Source organism: Muntiacus reevesi, chromosome 20 (assembly GCF_963930625.1).
Source record: "Muntiacus reevesi chromosome 20, mMunRee1.1, whole genome shotgun sequence".
Lineage (NCBI taxonomy): Eukaryota > Metazoa > Chordata > Mammalia > Artiodactyla > Cervidae > Muntiacus > Muntiacus reevesi.
This window is the reverse complement of record NC_089268.1, coordinates 4,482,900-4,509,440: the sequence shown is the minus strand read 5'-3', so window position 1 is coordinate 4,509,440 and position 26,541 is coordinate 4,482,900.

Sequence of the window (26,541 nt, the reverse complement as noted above, 5' to 3'; positions counted from 1 at the left end):
GAAGAGGGGCCAGAAAGCAATTTGAGAAAGAAGAATGGAAATGGAGGAATCAACCTGCCTGACTTCAGACTCTACTACAAAGCCACAGTCATCAAGACAGTATGGTACTGCACAAAGACAGAAATATAGATCAATGGAACAAAATAGAAAGGCCAGAGATAAATCCACGTACCTATGGACACCTTATCTTTGACAAAGTAGTCAAGGATATACAATGGAAAAAAGACAACCTCTTTAACAAGTGGTGCTGGGAAAACTGGTCAACCACTTGTAAAAGAATGAAACTAGAACACTTTCTAACACCATACACAAAAATAAACTCAAAATGGATTAAAGATCTAAATGTAAGAACAGAAGCTGTAAAACTCCTAGAGGAGAACATAGGCAAAACACTCTCCGACATAAATCACAGCAAGATCCCCTATGACCCACCTCCCAGAATATTGGAAATAAAAGCAAAAATAAACAAATGGGACCTAATGAAACTTAAAAGCTTTTGCACAACAAAGGAAACTATAAGCAAGGTGAAAAGACAGCCTTCAGAATGGGGGAAAATAATAGCAAATGAAGAAACAGACAAAGGATTAATCTCAAAAATATGCAAGCAACTCCTGAAGCTCAATTCCAGAAAAATAAAATGACCCAATCAAAAAATGGGCCAAAGGACTAAACAGACATTTCTCCAAAGAAGACATACAGATCATACAGATGGCTAACAAACACATGAAAAGATGCTCAACATCATTCATTATCAGAGAAATGCAAATCAAAACCTCAATGAGATATCACTACACTCCACTCAGGATGGCTGCTATCCAAAAGTCTACAAGCAATAAATGCTGGAGAGGGTGTGGAGAAAAGGGAACCCTCTTACACTGTTGATGGGAATGCAAACTAGTACAGCCACTATGGAGAACAGTGTGGAGATTCCTTAAAAAACTGGAAATAGAATTGCATTATGACCCAGCAATCCCACTCCTGGGCATATACACCGAGGAAACCCGATCTGAAAGAGCCACATGTACCCCAGTGTTCATCACAGCACTGTTTATAATAGCCAGGACATAGAAGCAACCTACATGTCCATCAACAGATGAATGGATAAGAAAGCTGTGGTACATATACACCATGGAATATTACTCAGCCATCAAAAAGAATTCATTTGAATCAGTTCTAATGAGATGGATGAAACTGGAGCCCATTAAACAGAGTGAAGTAAGCCAGAAATATAAAGACCAATACAGTATACTAATGCATATATATGGAATTTAGAAAGATGTTAACGATAACCCTATATGCAGGACAGCAAAAGAGACACAAATATATAGAACAGACTTTTGAACTCTGTGGGAGAAGGCGAGGGTGCGATGACCTGAGAGAATAGCATTGAAACAGGTATATTATCAAGTGTGAAACAGATCACCAGCCCAGGTTGGATGCATGAGACAAATACTCAGAGCTGGAGCACTGGGAAGACCCAGAGGGATGGGATGGGGAGGGAGGCGGGAGGGTGGATCGGGATGGGGAACACATGTAACTCTATGGCTGATTCATGTCAATGTATGGCAAAACCCACTACAATATTGTAAAGTAATTAGCCTGCAACTAATAAAAATAAATGAAAAAAAAAAAAAAAAGAGGTGGCAAGAATACTCAAAGAACTATATAAAAAAGATCTTAATGACCTGGATAACCACAATAGTGTGATCAATCACCTAGAGCCTGATATCCTGGAGTGTGAAGTCATTGGGCCTTAGGAAGTATCACTATGAATAAAGCTTGTGGAGGTTATGGGATTCCAGCTGAGTTATTTCAAATCCTAAAAGACGATGCTGTTAAAGTGCTGCACTCAACATGCCAGCAAATTTGAAAAGCTCAGCAGTGGCCACAGGACTAGAAAATGTCAGTTTTCATTCCAATCACAAAGAAGGTCAATGCCAAAGAGTGTTCAGACTACCCCACAATTGCACTCATCTCACATGCTAGCAAAGTAGTGCTGAAAATCCTCTAAAGTTAGTCTTCGACAGTATGTGAACTGGGAACTTCCAGAAGTTGAAGCTGGATTTAGAAAGGCAGAGGAGCCAGAGACCAAATTGCCAACATCCACTGGATCATAGATAAGGAAAGAGAGCTCCAGAAAAACACCTAATTCTGCTTCATTTACTACACTAAAGCCTTTGACTGTGTGGATCATAACAAACTGTGAAAAATTCTTACAGAGATGGGAATATCAGACCAGCTTACTTGCCTCCTGTGAAGCCTGTATACAGGTCAAGAAACTGGACATGGGACAATTTGGACTGGTTCAAAATTGGGAAAGGAATATATCAAGGCTGTATATTGTCACCCTGACTATTTAACTTATATATGTAGAGTACATCATACAAACTGCTGGGCTGCAATAATCACAAGCAGGAATCACGATTGCAAGAAGAAATATCAATAACCTCAGATATGCAGATGACACCACCCCTATGGCAGAAAGTGAAGAGGAACTAAATAGTGTCTTGATAAATGTTAAAGAGGAAAGTGAAAAACCTGGCTTAAAGCGCAACACTCAAAAATGACCATGGCGTCTGGTTTCATCACCTCATGGCAAATAGCTGGGGAAACAATGGAAACAGTGACAGAATTTATTTTCTTGGGCTTCGAAATCACTGCAGATGGTGACTGCAGCCATGAAATTAAGAGAAACTTGTTCTTTGGAAGAAAAGGTATGAAAAAACCTAGACAACATATTAAAAAGCAGACACATTACTTTGCCTACAAAAGTCTGTCTAGTCAAAGCTATGGTTTTTCCAGTAAGCATATACAGATGTGTGTGCTGGACAATAAAAAAGGCTGAGCACTGAAGAATTGAAGATTTGAACCGTGGTGTTGGAGGAGAAACTTGAGAGTTCCTTTGACAGCAAAGAGATCAAACCAGTCAACCCTCAAGGAAATCAATCCTGAATATTCTTTGGAAGGACTGATTCTGTAGCTGAACCTCCAATACTTTGCCCACCTGATGTGAAGAGCTGACTCATTGGAAAAGACACTGATGCTGGGAAAGATCTAAGTCAGGAAGAAAAGGGGATGACAGTGAATGAGATGGTTAGATGGCATCACTGACTCAAATGACATGAGTCTGATCAAATTACAGGAGATGGTGAAAGACAGGGAAGACTGGTGTGCTGCAGTCCATGGCTTCACAAAGAGTGAAATACACTGAATGACTGAACAAAAACAACACAAACCACTCAGATCTTACCACAGATATTTCCATGAAAACCAAGCACATAAGAAATAAATACTATGCTAGTTCCGATAATTTTTATGATGCCATTGTCAGTAAATATTGGGTAATATTAGCGCAAATGATTAAATATTACAACTATATATGAATAGATTTAGCCAGTAAATATTTTTTCTCTTAAAATTTGGCAGAGAGATTGAAATTATATTGTACTTTAAATTAAAATGAAAACTTTAGGAAGAATATTTAAATCATAATATACAGTTGAGAAAATCAATGTATGCCACTGAAAGTAAGCATTTATTAATAATTTGTCCTTATTTACCCTATCATTTCCCCCTTTCCCTTCTTCTCACTCTCTCTTCATCATTAATAAAAAATTTGCAACCATAGCTTAAGCTTCATCCTTCTTCATCCTGCTCCTTTTTCCCTCCTTGGGGGTCACCATACTTTTGAAGTTCATGTGTTTTATTCATATGCATATTTTCTACTATATGTAGAAAGTAAGTAAACCAGAATGAAATAGACAGTTTTGAGTATTTAAGATGCATAGACATAAATTTGTTTCCTTTACTCTTAGAATTGGTTTTTGAAATTTTTTGTGGTATGTAGAGTGCTGATTATTTGTTTGAATGGCTGTGTGATATTCCATTCTCTTGAATAATTTGCAATGTATTTTGTTCATTCTCTGATGGGGACCTCCTAGGTTCAGAAATAGACATGGAAGCTTACCTGGAGGTAATAATTTTATTAAATCCTGTTTGGTTCCACACAAAGTTTAGAGTTGCAGTTCCGTGAAAAAGCCACTGGTATTTTGATAAGGATTACACTGAAATCTAAAGATTGAAAGCCATCCCTATAAAAAATATTAGTTCTTCCGATCCATGAACAGTGTATGGCTTTCCACTTCTTTCTTCTTCAGTTCTTTTCATCAGTGTCTTACAGTTTTCAGAGTACAGGTGTCTCACTTCCTTAAATTATTCCTAGGTATTTTACTCTTTTTGTTGCAATTGTAAATGGGCGTGTTTCTTAATTTATCTCTTTTTTAAAAAATTAGTTTCTAATCAGAGGATAATTGCTTTACAGTATTCTGTTGTCTTCTGCCATAGACAACATGAATCAGCCAAAGTATACACATGGCCCCTCTCACTTGAACAGCCCCCCACCTCCCACTTCATCTCACTCCTCTAGGTTGCCACAGAATACCATCTTGAGCTCTTGGTGTTATACAGCAACTTCACTTTAACTATTTATTTTATATACAGTATGGTGTATGTTTCAATGCTACTGTTTCAATTAATCCCACTCTCTCCTTCCTTTGAACGTCAAGGAGACCAAATCAGTCAGTTCTAAAGGAAATCAATCCTGAATATTCATTGGAAGGACTGATGCTGAAGCTGAAACACCAAAACTTTGGCCACTTGTTGCGAAGAATTGGCTCCTTAGAAAAGACCCTGAAGCTGGGAAAGATTGAAGGCAGGCAGGAGGAGAAGGGGACGACAGGGGATGAGATAGTTGACTCTCTGTGGACATGAGTTTGAGCAAGCCCCAGGAGTTGGTGATGGACAGGAAGGCCTGGCACATGGCAGTTGATGAGGTCACAAAGAGCCGGACATGACTGAGTGACTAAACTGAACTGAACAGGTGTATCCAAAGTCTGTTCTCCATGAATTTCTATTCCTGCTCTGCAAATAGGTTTATCAGTACCACTTTTCTAGATTCTATATATATGCATTAATTTATGATATTTACTTTTCTCTTCCCGACTTTCTTCACTCTATTTGACACACACACACACACACACACACACACACACACTCTCTATATATATATAGAGAGAGATACTATAGCTTCTTAATCCATTCATCTGTTGATGGACATCTAGGTTGCTTCAATGTCCTAGTTATTGTAAATAATCCTGCAATGAACATTAGGGTGCATGTATCTTTTTCAATAATTGTTTTATCAGGATATATGCCAAGTAGTGGGGTTGCTGGGTCATATGATAAGTTTATTCCTAGCTTTTTAAGGAATCTCAATACTGTTCTCTATAGTGGCTGTATAAATTTGCATTCCCACCAACAGTGCAAAAAGCTTCCCTTTTCTCCACCCCCCATTTGGCATTTATTGTTTGTAGATTTTTTTGATGATAACAATTCTGACCAGTGTGGACTGACACTTCATTGTTTTCATTTGTGATTCTCTAATAATGAGTGACATTGAGAATTTTTTCATGTGTTTGTTGGCATCTGGATGTGTTCTTCAGAGAAATGTCTGTTTAGGTATTCTGCCAACTTTTTGATTGGGTTGTCTGTTTTTCTGGTATTGGGGTGTTTGTGTATTTTTGAGATTAATTCTTTTCAGTTGTTTCATTTGCAATTATTTTATCCATCCTGAGGGTTGTCTTTTCACCTTGTTTATAGTGTTCTTTGCTGTGCAAAAGATTTTATGTTTATTTAGGTCCCACTTACTTATTTTTGTTTTTATTTTCATTACTCTAGGAGGTAATGAAGTCAAAGAGAATCTTGCTGTGATTTCTGTCAAAGAGTATTCTGCCTATGTTTTCTTCTAATAGTTTTGTAGCTTTTGGTCTTACAGTTATGTCTTTAATCCATTTTGAATTTATTTTTATGTATGGTGTTAAGAAGTGTTCTAGTTTCATTGTTTTATTCTTAGCTGCCCAGTTTTCCCAGCACTACTACTGAAGAGTATGTCTTTTCTCCATTGTATATTCTTGTCTCCTTTTTAAAAGATAAGTTGCCCATGAGTGCATGGGTTTATTTCTGGACTTTCTATCTTGTTTCACTCTTTTATATTTCTGTTTTTCTGCCAGTACCATACTGTCTTGATGGCTGTAGCTTTTTAGTATAGTCTGAATTAGGAAGGTTGATTCTTCCAGCTTCATTTTTCTTTCTAAATATAGCTTTTGCTATTTGGGTTTTTTTTTCCTGCTTCCATACCAATTGTGAAATTTTTATTCTAGTTCTGTGAAAAATGCCATTGGTAATTTGATAGGGATTATATTGAAACTGTAGATTGCTTTGGTCAGGATAGTCATTTTCACAATATTGATTCTTCCAATCCAAGAACATGATATATCTCTCCATCTGTTTATATCATCTTTAATTTCCTATATCAGAGTCTTATAGCTCTCTGTAGACAGGTCTTTTTCTCCTCAGGTAGGTTTATCTCTAGGTATTTTAGTCTTTTTTCTGCAATGGTGAATGGGATTGATTCATTAATTTCTCTTTTTTTATACTATATTGTTGATACATAGGAATTCAAGGTTTTCTGAGTATTAATTTTGTATTCTGAAACTTTACTAAATTCATTGATTAAGTCTAGTGATTTTCTGGTGGCATCTTTAGAGTTTTGTATGTATAGTTTCATGTCATCTTCAAACAATGAGTTTTACTTCTTTTCCAAACTGTGTTCCTTTTATTTATTTTTCTTTTCTGATTGCAGTGGTTAGGACTTCTGAAACTATATTGAATAATAGTGGCAAGAATGGGCACCCTTCTCTTCTTACTCATCTTAAAGGAAATGCTTTCAGTTTTCCATGATTGAGAATAATGTTTGCTGTGGATTTCTCATATTTGGCTTTTACTACATTAAAGTAGACCCCTCTGGGATTCCTTGGTGGCTCAGATAGTAAAGAAGCTGCCCACAATGCGGGGGATCCCTTCTAAACCCATTATCTGGAGAGTTTTTTCTTTTTTGAAATCATAAATGGGTATTCAATATTGTCAAATCTTTTTCTGCATTGATTGATATTATCATATATTTTTTATCTTTCAATTTGTTTATATGATGTATCACACTGTTTGATTTGTGTATATTGAAGAATACTTGCATCCCTCTTGATCATGGTGTGTGATATTTTAATGTGTTGTTAGACTCTGTTTCCTAGAATTTTTTGGAGGAGTTTTGTATCTATGTTCCTTAGTAATATTGGCTTATAATTTTCTTTTTGTGTGTGTGGCATCTTTGTGTGGTTTTGGTAGCAGGGTGATGGTGGCCTCTTAGGATGAGTTTGGGGGTTCCTCCCTCTGCAAAATTTTGGAAGAGTTTAAGGATAGATGTTAATTCTTCTGTAAATGTTTGATAGAATTCTCTTATGAGGCCATCTGGCCCTGGGCTTTTATTTGTTGGAGGGTTTTTGATCGCAGTTATGATTTCAGTGCTTGTGATAGGAAGGGTTATATTTTCTGTTTCTTCCTGGTTCAGTTTTGGAAGATTGTACTTTTATAAGAACTTGTCCACTTCTTCCAGGCTGTTTGTTTTATTGCTGTACAGTCACTCATCATGTTGTAACTTTCTTCAGTGACTTTTGGTTATTTCAGAGTTTGTTATTTAGCCTCAATGTGTTTGTGTTTTTTACATATTGTTTCCCTTGAAATTGATAGTGTTGTGGTCAGAAAAGATGCTTAATGTGATTTCAGTTTTCTTAAATTTATCAAGGCTTGATTTATGACACAAGATGTGATCTATCCTGGAGAATGTTCAAGTTTACACTTGAAAAAGAAGTGTAGTCTGCTTTTTGGGGATGGAATGTCCTGAAAATATCAATTAGGTTTATCTGGTCTAATGTGTGACTTAAGGCTTGTGTTTCCTCATTAATTTTCTGTATGGGTGATCTGGCCTTGACGTATGTCGGGTGTTAAAGTCCCTTACTATTAATGCATTACTGTTGATTTCCCATTTTATGGTTGTTAGCATTTATCTTATGTAATGAGGTGCCCCTATGTTGGGTGCATATATAATTGTTATATCTTCTTGGATTGATCTTTTTTTGATCATTAGGTAGTGTCCTTCCTTATATCCTGTTATTGTTTTTACTTTAAAGTCTATTTAGTCTGATATGAGTGTTACTCCACTTTCTTTTTATTCCCATTTGCATGGAATATCTTTTTTCATCCCTTGACTTTGCATCCACATGTGTCCTTAGGTTTGAAGTGGGTCTCTTGTAGGTAGCATATGCACAGGTCTTATTTCTGTCCATTCACCTAATATGTGTTTTACAGTTGGGTAATTGAATTCATTTACATTTAAGATAGTTCTCAATATTCATGTTCCTAGTGCCATTTTCTTAATTGTTTTGGGTTTGTTTTTGTGTTTTTTTTTTCTCTTGTGTTTCCTGTCTAGAGAAGTTCCTTTAGCATTTGTTGTAAGGCTGGTTTGATGGTGCTGAATTCTCTTAGATATTGCTCTTCTATAAAGCTTTTTATTTTACTGCCAAATCTGAATGAGATCCTTGCTGGGTAGAGTAATAATGTTAGTTGTAAGTTTTCCTTTCTCTTCACTTTAAATATATTCTTCCACTCATTTCTGGCCTGCAGAGATTCTACTGAAAAACCAGCTGTTAGCCCAATGGGATTCCTTTGTATGTTACTTTTTTTTTTACTTTTCCCTTGCTGCTTTTAATATTTTTTTCTTTGTGTTTGATTTTTGTTAGTTTTATGAATATGTGTCTTGGCTTATTTCTCTTTCAGTTTATCATGTATGAGACTCTCTGGACTTCCTGGATTTTGGTGGATATTTTCTGTCCCATGTTAGGGAAGTTTTTGACTACTAATATAATCTCCTCAAATATTTTCTCACACCCTTTCTTTTTCTGGCACCCCTATAATTCAAATGTTGTGTTTAATATTGTACCAGAGGTCTTAGAATGTCCTCAATTCTTTTCTTTTTTTTCCCCTTTATTTTACTCCTTGGTAGTTACTTCTATCATTCTATCTTTCAGCTCACTTATTTGTTCTTCTGCTTCAGTTATTCTACTATTGATTCCTTCTAGAGTATTTTAATTTCAGTAATTATGTTGTCCATCAGTTTTTGTTAAGCCTTTATTTTTACTAGGTCTTTGTTAAATGTGTTAAATGTTTTTTGCATTTTCTCCATTCTGTTTTTGATATTTTGATACTTCTTTACTATCATTACTCTAAATTTGTTTTCAGATAGTTTGCCTGTTTCCTCTTCATTTGCTTGATCTTGTAACTTTTACCTTGTTTGTCTTCTGTAATATATTTTGTTGTTGTTTCTTTTTTATTTTTTTTCTGATGGTTGAAACTGTGTTCCTGTCTTACTAGTTGTGTGGCCTGAAATTTTCCAGCAATGGAATTTGCAAGTTGGGTAGCTCTGGGTCTTGGTGTTGAAATGTGAACCTCTGGGATCGCTCACTCCAATTAGGATGTCCTGGGACCTGTTATGGGCCTCTCAAGTGGCTCTAGCAGTAAAGAAACCTGCCTGCTAATGCAGGAGACATAAAACATGTGGGTTCAACCCCTGGGTTGTGAAGATCCCCTGGAGGCGGGCATGGCAACCCACTCTAGTATTCTTGCCTAGATAATTCCTTGGACAGAGGATCCTGGAGGACTACAGTCCATATGGTCACAAAGAGTCAGACACAACTGAAGTGACTTAACCCACATGCACAGGGCCTGATAGTCTCTGTTACTCCAATAATTCAGGCCCAGTGCTCCCACCACAAGGACTCAGGCCTGATCTCTGGTCCATGATCCAGGATCCTGCAAGCTGTGGGGTGTGGAAAAAAATAAAGAAAAACAAATAGAACAATAACAGAAAATAAAGATACAATAACTTTAGGAAAATAACAAATATATTAGAAAAAATAAGAGTATATTTGAGATATCCCCTGAAGGGTAAAACCAGACCCAAAGAGAAAAGAGAGAGAAGTTAAAAAAAAAAAAAAAAAGGAAAAATATCCAAGAGTGAAAAATAAAACAAGTTTAGAAAGCTAACAGAAATAATAATAAAAAAAAGGTAAGACTATATATGAAACAACTACTGGAAGGTAAAATGGAACTCCACTGGCAAATAGTAAGAAAGCAACATGGCACAAGTAAAAGATAAAAATCAAAACAACAATGAAAAGAAGAAAAAACCTTGGCTGTGAAATGTGGGACTTAGATGGGGAAGGACTTGGGTGTTAGTGGTGTTTACAGGCAAGTGAGATTTAGGCAAGGGAGGCTCATGATCAAGACCCATGCTTCGAAGAAAGGCCCTGGACGGGGGTGGGTGGCTTCCTGGGCTCCACTGAGCTAAGGGGACCTCTGGCTTCCCCGTGCAGAGGATCAGGCCTAGGTCCCCAGAAGACTCCCTGAGGCTGAGTGGGTGGGGGAAATGCTGGGTAAGTTTCCCACCCCTCCACAGCCAGATGGACCTCCCTGGCCTGCCCACTCTGTCTCCCATCCCTCCTGAACCCACAGGAACTACATGGGCAGAGGATGCCCTCAGAGGGAAACTTGGAAAACCAAAGGGGCCCTGGAGGGTTGAGGTGGGTCTGTGAAGGGAAGAGGGCTCAGTCTAAAAGGCCAAGGAAGGCTGAAAAGGAAGAAGGGGCCTTTGAGGATGGAGGGTGCCCCAGAAGGAGGAGGGAACTGGAGAGCAGATGGGATCCCAGAGGTTGGAAGTGGGGTCACCAAATGTCAGAGGACTCAGCCTGGAGGGAAGAGGGTCCCTGGAAGCAAGCTCCAGAGGGGTGTTCTGGAGCAGAGAGGAGGTGAAGAAGGCCCTGCAGGGCAGAGAAGGGTCTTGTGGGCAGAAGACCTGGTCCAGAGGATGGATGGGAGTCTGCAGAGGGATGAGGAGGCCCCAGAGGATGGAGCCACTAGAGAGCAGAGGGTGGCCTGGAGGGAGGAGGGGGCCCTGGAAAGGTCCCCTGGAGGCTAGACAGGACCCTAACCCACAGGAGCCTCCGCCAGTTGTCCATCTTATTCTCCTCTCCCTATGTCTCACGTTCATAGGCCCCACTCCAGTGGAGTAGGCCCCAAAGGACAGAGAGGCCCCCAAAATGCTGAGGGGTGTCCCAAACTGTGGCAGTGGTCCCAGAAGGTGGAGTACTCAGCGAGCAGCCTCAGGGACTCCTTGATGGATAGTGTGAGAGGGAACACCATGTGGTTCCCCACCCATCGACCCTGAAGGAGCCTCCTCTGCTGGCCTGGCCTTTTCTCCTCTCCCACCTATGTCCCCTCCCGTCTCCCCCCTCCCCCCTCCCCCACTCCCCCGGGCATGCTGGTCACCACCAGGGCTCCTTCAGTCGGCAGGTATGCCCCAGATCCCTCACCAGGGCCTGGTGAGTATCACAGGCACGGGGAGACACAGACTCTGTGTTTTCCCTTGTTGCCATCTTGGCTCTGCCCCTTAATTTCTCTTTTTGATAACGATTTGCAACAATTTGTATATTGCCATACATTGATCATGTATTCTACAAGTTTGCTAAATTAAGTATTCTAATAGTGGCCTCTTTAGTGTTTTCAATATATTGTATTATATCACTAATTCAGATCACTCTTATCCCTAATTCTTGTCTGATTGCTGAGGCTAGGACTTCCAGTACTATGCTGAATAAAAGTGGTGATAGTGGGTATCCTTACATTCTACCTGATCTTAGAGGAAATTTTTCAGCTTTTCATCATTGAATATGATATTAGGTGTGAATTTGCCAATTCATGTTCGACTCTTTGTGATCTCATGAACTGTGGCATGCCAGGCTTTCCTGTTCTTCACCATCTCCTGGAGCTTATTCATGCTCACGACCATTGAGTCAGAGATGCCTTCCAACCATCTCATCCTTGGTTGTCCCCTTCTCTTCCCGCCTTCATTCTTTCCCAGCATCAGGATCTTTCCAGTGAGTTGGCCCTTCACATCAGGTAGGCAAAGTATCAGAACTTCAGCTACAGCTTCAATCCTTCCAATGAATATGCAGAGCTTCTTTCCTTTAGGATTGACTGTTTCAATATCCTTGCAGTCTAATGGACTTTCGGAAGTTTTCTCCAACACCACATTTCAAAAGCATCAATTTTCCAGCAACCAGCCTTCTTTATGGTCCAATTCTAACATCCATACTGTAAAAACCTTAGCTTTGGCAATACAGAACTTTGAAGCAAAGTAATGTCTCTAGGTTTGTCATAATTCTTTTTCCAAAGAGCAAATGTCTTTAATTTCATGGCTACAGTCACCATCTGCAGGGATTTTGGAGCCCAAGAAAATAAATTCTGTCACTGTTTCCATCGTTTCCTCATCTATTTGCCATGAAGTGATGGGACCGGATGCTATGATCTTACTTTCTTGAATGTTGAGTTTTAAGCCAGGTTATTCCCACTCTCCTCTTTCACCTTCATCAAGTTCCTCTTCACTTTCTGTCAGTAGGATGTTATTATCTGCATATCTGAGGTTATTAATATTTCTCCCTGCAATCTTGACTGCAGATTGACATTCATCCAACCTGACATTTTGCATGATGTACTCTGCATGGAAGTTACATTAGCAGGATGAAACATAGAGTTTTGATCTCCCCTTTCCCAATTTTGCATGAGTTTGTTGTTCCTGTTTGGTTCTAACTGTTGCTTCTTGACCTGAATACAGGTTTCTCAGGAGGCAGATAACGTGGTCTGGTATTCCTACCACTTTAAAAATTTTTCACAGTTTGTTGTGATCCACACAACCAAAGGCTTTGGTATAGTCAATGAAGCAGAAATAGATTTTTGGGGGGCACTCCCTTGCTTTCTCTATGATCCAACAGATGTTGACAATTTGATCTCTGTTTCCCCTGCCTTTTCTAAACCCAGTGTGTACATCTGTAAGTTCTCGGTTCACATGCTGTTGAAGCTTAGCTTGAAGAATTTTGAGCACTACCTTGCTATCATATGAAAAGAGTGCAATTGTGTGGTAGTTTGCACATTCTTTGTTATTGCTCTTCCTTGGGATTGGAATGAAAACTGACATTTTACAATCTTGTGACCACTACTGAATTTTCCAAATTTGTTGGCATATTGACTGCAGCACTTTCACAGCATCATATTTTAGGGTTTGAAATATCTCAGCTGGAATTCCATCACCTCCACTACCTTTGTTCCTAGTGATGCTTCCTAAGGCCCACTTGACTTCACAGTCCAAGATGTCTGGCTCTAGGTGAGTGACCACACCGTCATGGTTATCTGTGTCATTAAGACCATTTTTGTATAGTTTTTTGTGTATTCTTGCCACCTCTATTTAATATCTTCAGCTTCTGTTAGGTCCATACCATTTCTGTCCTTCATTGTGCTCATCTTTGCATGAAATGTTCCCTTGGTATCTCTATTTTTCTCGAAGTCTTTCCCATTCTATTGTCTTCTTCTACTTTTTGCATTGTTCACTTAGGAAAATTTCTTATCTCTCCTTGCTGTTCTTGAAACTTTGCATTCAGATGGGTATATCTTTCATTTTTTCCTTTGCCTTGCACTTTTCTTCTTTACTCAGATATTTGTAAAGCCTCCTCAGACAACCATTTTTCCTTTTTGCATTTCCTTTTCTTGGGGATGGTCTTGATCACTGCCTCCTGTGCAATGTCATGAACCTCTATTCATAGTCCTTCAGGCACTCTGTGTATCAGATTTAATCCCTTGAATCTATTCGAAACTTCCACTGTATAATCATAAGAGATTCATGTAGGTCATACCTAATTGGCCTAGTGGTTTTCCTTGTTTTCTTCAACTTGTCTGAATTTTGCAATAAGAAGTTCAATGTCTGAGCCACAACAGCTCCCAGTTTTGTTTTTGCTGACTGTATAGAACTTTTTCATCTTTGGAAGCAAAGAATGTAATCAATCTGATTTCATTATTGACCATCTGGTGATGTCCACGTGTAGAGTTGTCTCTTATATTGTTGGAAAATGGTGTTTTCTATGACCAGTGCATTTTCTGGCAAAACTCTGTTAGCCTTTGCCCTGCTTCATTCTGTACTCCAAGGCAAAACTTGCCTATTATTCCAGGTATCTCTTGACTTCCTCCTTTTGCATTTTAATCTGCTGTGATGAAAAGGACATATTTTTTTCGTGTTAGTTCTAGAAGGTCTTATAGGTCATCATAGAACCATTCAACTTCAGCTTCCTCAGCATTAGTGGTTGGGGCATAAACTTGGATTATTATGATAATTAATGGTTTGCCTTGGAAAGGAACAGAGATCATTCTGTTGTTTTTGAGATGGTATCCAATTACTGCATTTCAGGCTCTTTTGTTAACTATAAGGGCTACTCCATTTCTTCTAAGGTTTCTAGCCCACAGTAGTGGATGTAATGGTCATCTAAATTAAATTTGCCCATTCCATTCCCATCCATTCAAGTTTACTGATTCCTAAATTGTTGATGTTCATCTTGAAATCTTCTTTTTGACCATTTCCAATTTAGCTTGATTCATGGACTTAACATTCTATTTTCTTATGCAAAATTGTTCCTTATAGCATCAGACTTTACTTTTACCACCAGACACATCCAAAACTGGGTATTGTTTCTGCTTTGGCTCAGCTTCTTCTTTCCTTCTGGAGGTATTTCTCTGTTCTTCTCCAGTAGCATATTGGTCACCTCATTCTCCCGTGATGGTGAAGTAGAAGGATGTGAGCTCATCTTCTTCTGCATGAACACCAAAATTGCAAGTTGCTGAACAACCATTGACTGGAAAATGTTGGATCCACCCAAAAAGATCCATTTCTAAAGGCAAAGGAGAAGCCACAACAATACAGTAGGGGGGAGCATTTAAAATTAAAACTCATACCCACCAGAGATGCTCGGAGGGCACAAACAAAACCTTGTGCACACCAGGATGCAGGAGAAAGAAGCAGTGAGCCCACGAGACTGGGCTTGACTTGCCTGTGACTGTTTAGGAGTCTCCAGTGCAGGCATAGGCTGCTGGCCTGCCAGTGGAGTCAGGGACTCTGACTACACCAGTCCTGGGAGTCTATCATGCTGGCACAAGTTCTTTTGGGGAAGGTCACCATTACCCCTACCATAGTTTGGCCTCAGGCCAAACTGCAGGGCAGAAACACAGCCTCTCCATCAGCAGAAAACTGGATTAAAGATTTACTGAGCAGATCTTGCCCACCAGAGCAAGACCCAGTTTTCCCCACTACCAGTCCCTTCCATTAGGAAGCTTCCACAAACCTTTTATCCTCATCCATCAGAGGGCAGACAGGATGAAAACCACAATCACAGCAATCTAACCAATCTGATCACATAGATCACAGCCTTGTCTTACTCAATGAAGCTATAAGTCAAGCCACGCTGGGCCGTCCAAGATGGATGGGTCGTGGTGGAGAGTTCTGGCAAAATGTGGTCCACTGGAGAAGGGAATGGCAAACCACTTCAGCATTCTTGTGTTGAGAACCCCATGAACATTATGGCTTTTATTCCTTTATAATAAAGGAATATACCCAGATTCCTTAGAGATTTTATCACGAATGTATGATGTTGTGTCTAATGCTTCTTCTGGTCTATTGAGATGATCACACAATTTTTACCCTTAGTTTTATTAATGTGGTGTATAAAATCAATTGACTCATTGCAGATATTGAACCATCTTTTCATTCCTGGAATAAATTTCACTTTCATGTTGTATGATTCTTTCAGTGTCTTATTGAATTCAGTCTACTATTATTTTTTTCTGAGAATTTTTGCATCTGTGTTCATCAGGAATATTGGCTTATAATTTTCTTTTTATGCAGTGTCTTTGCTTTTGGTATCAGGTTATGATGACCTTGCAGAATGAGTTTGGAAGTGTTCCTCTCTCTTTAAACATTTTTTGAAGTAGTTTGAAAAGAATAGGTATTCACTCTTCTTCAGTGTTTTATAGAATTCACCTGTGAAGCTATCTGGTCATGGACTTTTGTTAACCAAAGTTTTTTGGTTACTGATTCAACTTCATGACTAATGATCAGTCTATTCATATTTTTTATTTCTTCCTGATCCAGTCTTGGGAGATTGAACATTTTTAACAATTATCTATTTTTTGGTTGCTTATTTTATTGACATATAATTGTTCATTGTTAGCGCTTTTGATTTTTTGTATTTCTGTGGTATCAGTTATAACTTCTTTTTTATTTCAGAACTTATTTATTGGTCCTCTCTCTTTTTTATGGATGAATATGGCTATAAAGTTCATCAATTTTGCAAATCTTTTTGAAGACCAAGCTCTGATTATCATTGATCTTTCCTATTGTATTTTTAGTCTCTATTTTATTTATTTCTGCTCTGATATTTATTATTCCTTTCCTTCTACCAAATTTGGGCTTTGTTTCTTTTTATTTCTAGTCCCTTTAGGAGTAAGGATAGGGTTTTTATTTAAGATTTTTCTTATTTATGAGGTAGGCCTATGTTAAGCTTTCCTTTTAGAAGTGGTTTTGCTGCATCCTATAGATTTTGGAACATTGTGTTTACATTTTCATTTGTCTCAAGGTACTTTTTAATTTTTTCTTTGATTTCTTTGTTGACTTATTGGTAGTGGTATGTTTTTTAGCCTCCAGGTTCTTGTATTTTTACCAGTTTTATTCTTATAAAAGATATCTAGTTTCATACCATTGTGGTCAGAAAGTTGTTTGATACAGTTTCAATTTTCTAAATTTATTGAAGCTTGTTTTATGTTCTACTGTATGATCTATCCTGGAGAATATTGCATGCTGCTGTTTGGGAATGGAACAGTCTGCATTCATATATTTAACCAAATGTGTCATTTAAAGTCAAAATTTCATTATTGATTTTCTGTCTGAATGATCTGCTCCTTCATGTAAGTGAGGAGTAGAACTTGTCCCCAACTATTATTTTATTAGTGTCTGTGTCGCCTTTTCTGTTAATGTTTGCATTATGTATTAAGTGCTCCCATGTTGATTGCATAGGTATTTACAGGTATTATATTTTCTAGTTGATTTCCCCCCTTTATCATTATATAATATTTTTCTTGGTCTCTTCTTCCAGTCTTTATTTTAAAGTCTGTTTTGTTTGGTATAAGTATTGTTACATACGCTTTCTTTACCTCCGTTATCATGGAATATCTTTTTCCATCCCCTCTCTTTCAGTCTGCATGTGTCTCTAGATCTGAAGTACCTATTACAGTCAGCAAACATATGGACATATGGTCTTGGTTTTTGATTTATTCAACTAACTTGTGCTTTTGATTGGAGCTTTAACCCATTTACATTCAAAGCAGTTATTGACAGATATGTACTTATTACTATTTTGTTAATTGGTTTTTGGTTATAATTTTGTTCTCTTCTTCCCTTGCTCTCTTTCCTGGTGATTTGACATCTAACTTCACTACCATATTTGGATTCCTTTCCCTCTTTTTTGGTAACTAGTAAAAGTTTTTGGTTTATGATTGTTATATGTACATATAATCTTTCAAGCTGAAACATTTTAAAACCATATATTTTTATTGATTTCCCCATGTTTCAGATTCATATTTTGCATATTTTAATGTTTTGTGCTCCTTATTGTCTTTAACCTTCCTACTCACTATGTAAGTGGTTAATCCATTACCTTTGCTATATGTTTGACTTTCCTAGGGACATTTTTCCTTTCATAACTTTCTTATATCTAGCTGTGGCCTTTTCTGCTTAGAGATGTTCTTTGAACATTTCTTGTAAGACTGGCTTAGTGGTGATGCATTCTTTCAGCATTTGCTTGTCTGTTAAATTCTTTATCTTTCCTTCAGTTCTGAATAATATCCTTGCTGGGTAGAGTATCTTTGGTTGTAGGTTTTTTCCTCTTACCACTTTGAATAAACTGTGCACCTTGCTTCTGGTCCACAGTTTCTGCTGAAAAGTCAACTGAGACTCTAGGTGTCCCCTGATACACAACTAGTTGCTTTTCTCTTGCTCCTTCAATGCTCTCCCTATTTTTTTTTTTTAACCATTTTAAGTATAATATCTTGTATTTGGACCTTTTTGGGTTCATCTTGTTTGAGACTTTGTGTTTCCTGAATGTGTATATCTGTTTCCTTTTTCAGATTAGTGAAGTTTCAGCTATTGCATCTTCAATATGTTCTCTGTCCCTTTTTCTCTCTCTCTTCCCCTTCTGGGACCCCTACAGTAGAAATGATGTTGTTCCAGAGTTCCTTAAACTATCCTTATTAAAAAATTTTTTTTCTTTTGATATTTTGATTGTTGTTCTGTTTTCCTTATCATAGATCCATTTCTCTGTATTTTGTAACCTGATATTGATTTCCTCTAGTGTATTTTTTATTTAAATTATTGTATTCTTTAGTTCTAGTGAGTTCTTTATATATATATATATATATATATATATATATATTCTATCACTTTGTTGAAGAGACAGAAACTCAGAGACTTCGCATGGAGTTTATCTATCTTTCCTGATTTTGGTGAGCATTTGTGTGGCTATATTTTAAGACTTTTATGTGGTAAATTGCTTAATTTTGTTTAGTTTTTTTTTTTCTGTGATTTTTGTCTTGTTCTTTCATTTGGAAAGTATTAATATGTACCTTCATTTTGCTTTTCTCTGTGTTTGTTCTTAATGTGTTAGGTATATAATCTACATGTCCTGGTTTTGAAAGAGTGGCCCATGTCAAAGGCATCCTAGGGGCCTAAGGGTGCAGTCCCCTCTGGTCACAGAGCCAGGTGCTCCTGGGGCATCCTCGGTATGGGCTGTGTGTGCCCTCTTTGTGGTTGAGCTGTAATAGCTGTGGGCACCTGGTGTGTGAGGCTCGCTAGCATCCATCTTGGCTGAGCGATGCGTGCGCCACCAGGAAAGACTCTGAATTAGAATGATTGGCCAAAGACTACCCGGAAATGAATCCCATCACCATAAAACCCAAGACTGCGAGACACACGGCAGAGCAGTTCTCCCGGGTTCCCTTACCCTCCTGCTCTCCACCCGGGTGCCCTTTCCCAATAAAATCTCTTGTTTGTCAGCATGTGTCTCCTCGGACAATTCATTTCCGAGTGTTAGACAAGAGCCCAGCTTCGGGCCCTGGAAGGGGTCCCCCTTCCTGCAACAAAACCGTTTAGGATTTGGCATTTTCAATCTTATTCATGACTTGTTGGTATGCTACTGCTAAGTCACTTCAGTCATGTCCGACTCTGTGCGACCCCATAGACAGCAGCCCCAAAGGCTCCTCTGTCCCTGGGATTCTCCAGGCAAGAATACTGGAGTGGGTTGCCATTTCCTTCTCCAATGCATGAAAGTGAAAAGTGAAAGTGAAGTCACTAAGTCATGTCCAACTCTGCACGACCCCATGGACTGTAGCCTATCAGGCTCCTCTCTCTGTGGGATTTTCCAGGAAAGAGTGCTGGAGTGGGTTGCCATGTCCTTCTCCACTTGTTGGTATACAGAAACATTAAACTTGCTATTGAAAGGTTGATGCTGAACCTCCATAAGACACCGGGATTCTTGGCCTCCGGAGGAGAATTCAATCCGGGGCCAGAGACGAGGCTTGATCGCTCAGAGCTTTTGTGTAATAAAGTTTTATTAAAGTATAAAGGACATAGAGAAAGCTTCTGACATAGTCATCCAAAGCGGGTAAAAAGAGAACCCCCTTGCTAGTGTTAGCAGTGGAGTTATATAGTCTCCAATGAATCAAAAGAATGTCTGGAGGTTGTAAAGACCTCAGCAGACCTACTCCCATAATTTACATTTTAAAATAACAGGATTAGCCAGAAGGTTTAATCCAGAGACTGCCCTCAGGCAGGATATATTGTTGTTATATAATCCTTGTAAAGACTTCATCAGACCTACTCCCATAATTTAGATTTTAAGATAACTGGATTAGCATTTGACAATAGAAGATCCTCCAGATCCACTCCCATTCTAAGCTATCAGGATTTGTCCAAAGGTTTTCAGGAAGGAAAAAACTGTCCTCTAGCCGGATACATTGCTGTTGTATAATCCCTCAGTTCAGTTCAGTTGCTCAGTCGTGTCCGAGTCTTTGTGACCCTATGAATCGCAGCATGCCAGGCCTCCCTGTCCATCACCAACTCCTGGAGTCCACCCAAACTCATGTCCATCGAGAAAACGAAGCCATCCAACCATCTCACCCTCTGTTGGCCCCTTTTCCTCCTGCCCTCAATCTTTCCCAGCTTCAGGGTCTTTTCTAATGAGTTGATGTTTTGCAACAGGTGGCCAAAGGATTGGAGTTTCAGCTTCAACATCAGTTCTTCCAATGAACACCCAGGACTGACCTCCTTTAGGATCCCTAGTACAGAGTTTAAACTGAGCTGTGTAATTGAATAAGACTAAGAAATGAAGAGGGGAAAAAAAAAAAAAAGTTTGTCCTTTTCTCCTCTTTGAGAATTCCAGACCTCTCTCTCCTTGGGGATCCCTGGACTTCCTATCAACCTGCCTAGGAAATGACTCTATCACTATGTTTAAGTATCTTAAATCTTAGAATATGACTATAATATTTATATGTTGTTTCATATATTACCATTTAAAGTGAAAATCCAACTCTTTTAAAAACAATTTATACAGATGCACATTTCTGGGGAAAAATTAATATGAGTTTTCTTAAACATATTGATCATTTTCTTATAGAAAACACAGGACCAAGTGTGTGTTTCATAGCAGAATGTCTGTGGAGTGAGAAATCAAGAAATGCAACTGACTTCACTAAGTATTAATGTGCTATATGCCATTTTGTCTTTATGTTTGTATTGTAATGAGTTTTAACTTTTATGAATTAATTTACTGTAAAAATGAAATGTGCTATTTAAAAAATTTTATTTTAAGATATTAAAGTTTTTTCTCTGCCATTCAATAGGTAAGAGAACAAACCTGAAGCTGAACTGATAGATAATATTTGAACTCTGTACTTGTACATATTATGAGCATGTAAAAAGTCATTGAGCTTATAATAGTCCAAAATCTTGAAAGTTTAGTCCAAGTAATATAAAGAAATGAACTCCATTTATTGAAACGTTATAACAAGGGTTAATGATGCTCATGTTTTATACACTACGAAAAAGAAATTATATGGCTCAGTTTGTTGTAATAATCATTTCTTATTTCCAAACTTTATTTTTTTGAAAAAGTGATTTCTGAAATCTTCCACACAGGTAATTATCCCTTGATCCATCTCATTATGGGGTGGAATAAAATAAGTTATAGACTTGATGTCCAAAGGAAAAGTTTGACTAACCTTCTTCAAGGAAGTTTATGTGGTTAGACATGCATATATATTTTCGCACTAGGAAATTCAAGATTTAATAAGGGTATAACACATGCTTAATGCATTATTAGAAATTTATAAGAACATGTAGGACAGGCATACATTACATAAAGACTAATAGCTGAATTTTATTCTATTATACTTAATTTAGGAATTTAAATATTTCAAAACAGTGTTTTAAATTTTAACTTTTCAGGACTGAACATTGGAAATGGATTCAAATAGACTGTCTTATTCAGATATCCAGTGTTTCCAGCTAGACTTTTATTCTGCTTTAATTTTTAAGATATTGTTTTCAATTTTCCTATATTGTGACACTGTCATGCACTCCTCCTTGGTTTGCTAAGACATAACTGCAAACATCTTCATTCTCTAGGGCTGATGTAACAAAACACCACAAACTGGGTAACTTAGAACAACAGACATTTTATTGACTTAGTTCTGGAGGCTAGAAGACCTAAATCAAGGTGCTGGCAAGGTCACGCCGCCTTTGAAATCTGCAGGGAAGTCTTTCCTTTCCTCTTCCTGGCTTCTGGTGGTTTGCTGGCCATCTTTGGCATTCTTTGTGTTGTGGACACACCATTTCAAATTTTCCTATTCACATAGCATTCTTCCTGTGTCTCTGTTACGATGAGGTCATACTGGAATAGGGTGGGCCCTTAATCCAACATGACTGGGGCCCTTAAAAAGGAGCCTATATGAAGAGACAGAGACACAGGAAGGGAATAAGGTCACATTCTGAGGTACTGAGGGATAGCAAGATGGTGCTGTCAGCTGCAATAATCAGTGCAGAGATCCTGCTTCTTTGGGAGAGATAGCAGTCATTGCAAATGTATCAGAACTTGACCGACAGAAGCAGACCTCATCTGTTACCTAATACTGTTATTGTGTATGTGGACAGTCATCATTTAATTGTCCATCTATGAAGGTCTGGACTGACTGACAGGACATTTGCTTCTCACGAAGTGTAACTTGAAATTATTTAAAAACATCTGCTTTTCTCAGATACAGAGTATTAAATCTATCAGAATATATAACACAGCATTTTTATTTTTAGAATTAAGTCTAACTGTAATGCAGGAGAAAATTTTAGTTATTGGGAACATCTATCAGACTTAGAATGTCGTAAGCATTGGTCCTTGTATGCAGCCTAAAATCACCGGAATAGACTCACTCTGTGTCTGGAAACCAAGTTTGTCTGGACTATGGTCTAACTTTCCTGTTTATTATTAATGATGTGGGATTTTTCAATTTTTCTGCTTTATATATCTCTTGGCTGAATGTAGGTCAATAATATTGATCTAAGATAAATCACAAAAATCACACACACAAGTAAAACATACTCTTTTAAAAAGCACATTGAGCACATATTGATTCACAAGTGGTGTCAGCAGATATCACAAAATAGACATCATGTGGAGCACTTTTCCTTATCTTAGAACAATCTGATTAGAAATTAACAATGAAAGATGTGTTAGAAAACCAAAAAGCAAATTTCCAAACTCAAAGGTTGCAAACCTTTTAGAATGGAACAGTAGTAAAGTACATATCAAAACTTCTGGAATGCAGATAAAAAGGTGTTTTGAAAAATACATTTATGATCTTAAATAAGTTTAGAAAGAAATAACATTTTATAGGTTTTTTTGTTTTCTACTGACTCGTGTCTGGAAAGGTACTCTATGTATCCAGGCTATATTTTTCAATAGGCAAGGTGTTAGATGGTCTTTTTCTGTCTCTTTGTTCATTGAGTCTAGACTTAATTCACTTCTCATATTTACTTGGAGGACAGTTTGAGAAAACATATACTCAGTCTTCCTTTTCAGGGCAAACTGAATTAATCTCTCCTATGCTTTGTGGAGATCATTTCTAGATGCTTGCTTTAAGTTGTTGTCAATCTTAATTTTGAGTGGTGATGTGTTTTCATCTTTTCATATACTGTGATAAGTACTTTGGTGAAAAGGTAGGATCAAAGGGTGTTAACAAATGCCATTAAAAAAAAAATTGTAGTATGTATTCCTTTGCTTCTGAAGTGATGAAGTTATGAGCAAGTAAAATGAAGAGTTTACCTAGGCCATACTTTGATCAAATTCAGGCAGAGTCAGTTTAGTTCAAGTCTATGATCATTGCCTCTGCTGGTCATGTGATTTGCTTACAGATGAAACCTCCTTATTCTTTGTCTGCCTGAGTGACATACACACCAATGATATAGTTTCCTTCTCCATTTTGCCTTAAACAAATACCGTTTATCTGCTTTCATTCTGAGGTTTGCAGATTTCTTAACAGTTTTATTCACTAAAAGCCCCAGTAGCCGCTCAGGTAGTTGCAAATAACACACTAAAAAAAAAGCTGAAATTTAACCCAGAATGAAAATAGATACAGATGTACAAATCCTATCTCAGGCTTTTGAATCAGAATTTGGGTTGGGATTACAAAATCAGGATTGAGATTTTGCAATTATAGTTTTAAGAAGTGGTTTTAACTCATGCCCCTGGTGGCAAAGCAATCAAATGAATGAACAAACAAACAAAACAAAACTCCCACTACTTTAATCTGGTGTATGCAAATGAATAATTAATTAATTAATATGGTGGGTAGGTTCTAAATTATATTCCATCTGGCTTCATTTCTTTTTTTTTTCCTCTAGGAGTTTCATAATGTATGGTCTTTCTTTTTTTTTTTTTTCATTTATTTTTATTAGTTGGAGGCTAATTACTTTACAATATTGTAGTGGTTTTTGCCATACATTGACATGAATCAGCCATGGATTTACATGTGTTCCCCATCCCAATCCACCCTCTCGCCTCCTTTCCCTTCCCATCCCTCTGGGTCTTCCCAGTGCACCAGGCCCGAGCACTTGTCTCATGCATCCAATCTGGGCTGTTGGTCTGTTTCACCATAGATAATATACATGTTTCGATGCTGTTCTCTCAGAACATTCCACCCTCGCCTTCTCCCAGAGTCCCAAAGTCTGTTCTATACATCTGTGTCTCTTTTTCTGTTTTGCATATAGGGTTATCATTTCCATCTTTCTAAATTCCATATATATGTGTTAGGATACTGTATTGGTCTTTATCTTTCTGGCTTACTTCACTTTGTATAATGGGCTCCAGTTTCATCCATCTCATTAGAACTGATTCAAATGAATTCTTTTTGATGGCTGAGTAATATTCCATGGTGTATATGTACCATAGCTTCCTTATCCATTCATTTGCTGATGGGCATCTAGGTTGCTTCCATGTCCTGGCTATTATAAACAGTGCTGCGATGAACATTGGGGTGCACGTGTCTCTTTCAGATCTAGTTTCCTCAGTGTGTACGCCCAGGAGTGGGATTGCTGGGTCATATGGCAGTTCTATTTCCAGTTTTTTAAGGAATCTCCACACGGTTCTCTATAGTGGCTCTACTAGTTTGCATTCCCTCCAGCAGTGTAAGAGGGTTCCCTTTTCTCCACACCCTCTCCAGCATTTATTGCTTGTAGACTTTTGGATAGCAGCCATCCTGACTGGCGTGTAATGGTACCTCGTTGTGGTTTTGATTTGCATTTCTCTGATAATGAGTGATGTTGAGCATCTTTTCATGTGTTTGTTAGCCATCTGTATGTCTTCTTTGGAGAAATGTCTGTTTAGTTCTTTGGCCCATTTTTTGATTGGGTCATTTATTTTTCTGGAATTGAGCTTAAGGAGTTGCATGTATATTTTTGAGATTAATCCTTTGTCTGTTTCTTCATTTGCTATTATTTTCTCCCATTCTGAAGGCTGTCTTTTCACCTTGCTTATAGTTTCCTTTGTTGTGCAAAAGTTTTAAAATTTCATTAGGTCCCATTTGTTTATTTTTGCTTTTATTTCCAATATTCTGGGAGGTAGGTCATAAAGGATCCTGCTGTGATTTATGTTGGAGAGTGTTTTGCCTATGTTCTCCTCTAGGAGTTTTATAGTTTCTGGTCTTACATTTAGATCTTTAATCCATTTTGAGTTTATTTTTGTGTATGGTGTTAGAAAGTGTTCTAGTTTCATTCTTTTACAAGTAGTTGACCGGTTTTCCCATCACCACTTGTTAAAGAGATTATCTTTTTTCCATTGTATATCCTTGCCTCCTTTGTCAAAGATAAGGTGTCCATAGGTACATGGATTTACCTCTGGGCTTTCAATTCTGTTCCGTTGATCTATATTTCTGTCTTTGTGCCAGTACCATACTGTCTTGATGACTGTGGCTTTGTAGTAGAGTCTGAAGTCAGGCAGGTTGATTCCTCCATTTCCATTCTTCTTTCTCAAGATTGCTTTGGCTATTCGAGGTTTTTTGTATTTCCATCGAAATTGTGAAATTATTTGTTCTAGTTCTGTGAAGAATACCGTTGGTAGCTTGATAGGGATTGCATTGAATCTATAGATTGCTTTGGGTAGTATAGCCATTTTCACAATATTGAGTCTTCCAATCCATGACCCCAGTATATTTCTCCATCTATTTGTGTCCTCTTTGATTTCTTTTTTTTTTTTTTTAAACATTATTTTATTAGTTGGAGGCCAATTACTTTACAACATTTCAGTGGGTTTTGTCATACATTGACATGAATCAGCCATATAGTTACATGTATTCCCCATCCCGATCCCCCCTCCCACCTCCCTCCCCACCCGACTCCTCAGGGTCTTCCCAGTGCACCAGGCCCGAGCACCTGACTCATGTATCCCACCTGGGCTGGTGGTCCGTTTCACCATAGATAATATACATGCTGTTCTTTCATAACATCCCACCCTCACGTTTTCCCCCAGAGTTCAAAAGTCTGTTCTGTATTTCTGTGTCTCTTTTTGTTTTGCATATAGGGTTATTGCCACCATCTATTTAAATTCCGTATATATGTGTTAGTATACTGTAATGTTCTTTATCTTTCTGACTTACTTCACTCTGTATAATGGGCTCCAGTTTCGTCCATCTCATTAGAACTGATTCAAATGAATTCTTTTTAACAGCTGAGTAATATTCCATGGTGTATATGTACCACAGCTTCCTTATCCATTCATCTGCTGATGGGCATCTAGGCTGCTTCCATGTCCTGGCTATTATAAACAGTGCTGCGATGAACACTGGGGTGCACGTGTCTCTTTCAGATCTGGTTTCCTCGGTGTGTATGCCCAGAAGTGGTATTGCTGTGTCATATGGCAGTTCTATTTCCAGTTTTTTTTAAGAAATCTCCACACCGTTTTCCATAGTGGCTGTACTAGTTTGCATTCCCACCAACAGTGTAAGAGGGTTCCCTTTTCTCCACACCCTCTCCAGCATTTATTGCTTGTAGACTTTTGGATAGCAGCCATCCTGACTGGCGTGTAATGGTACCTCATTGTGGTTTTGATTTGCATTTCTCTGATG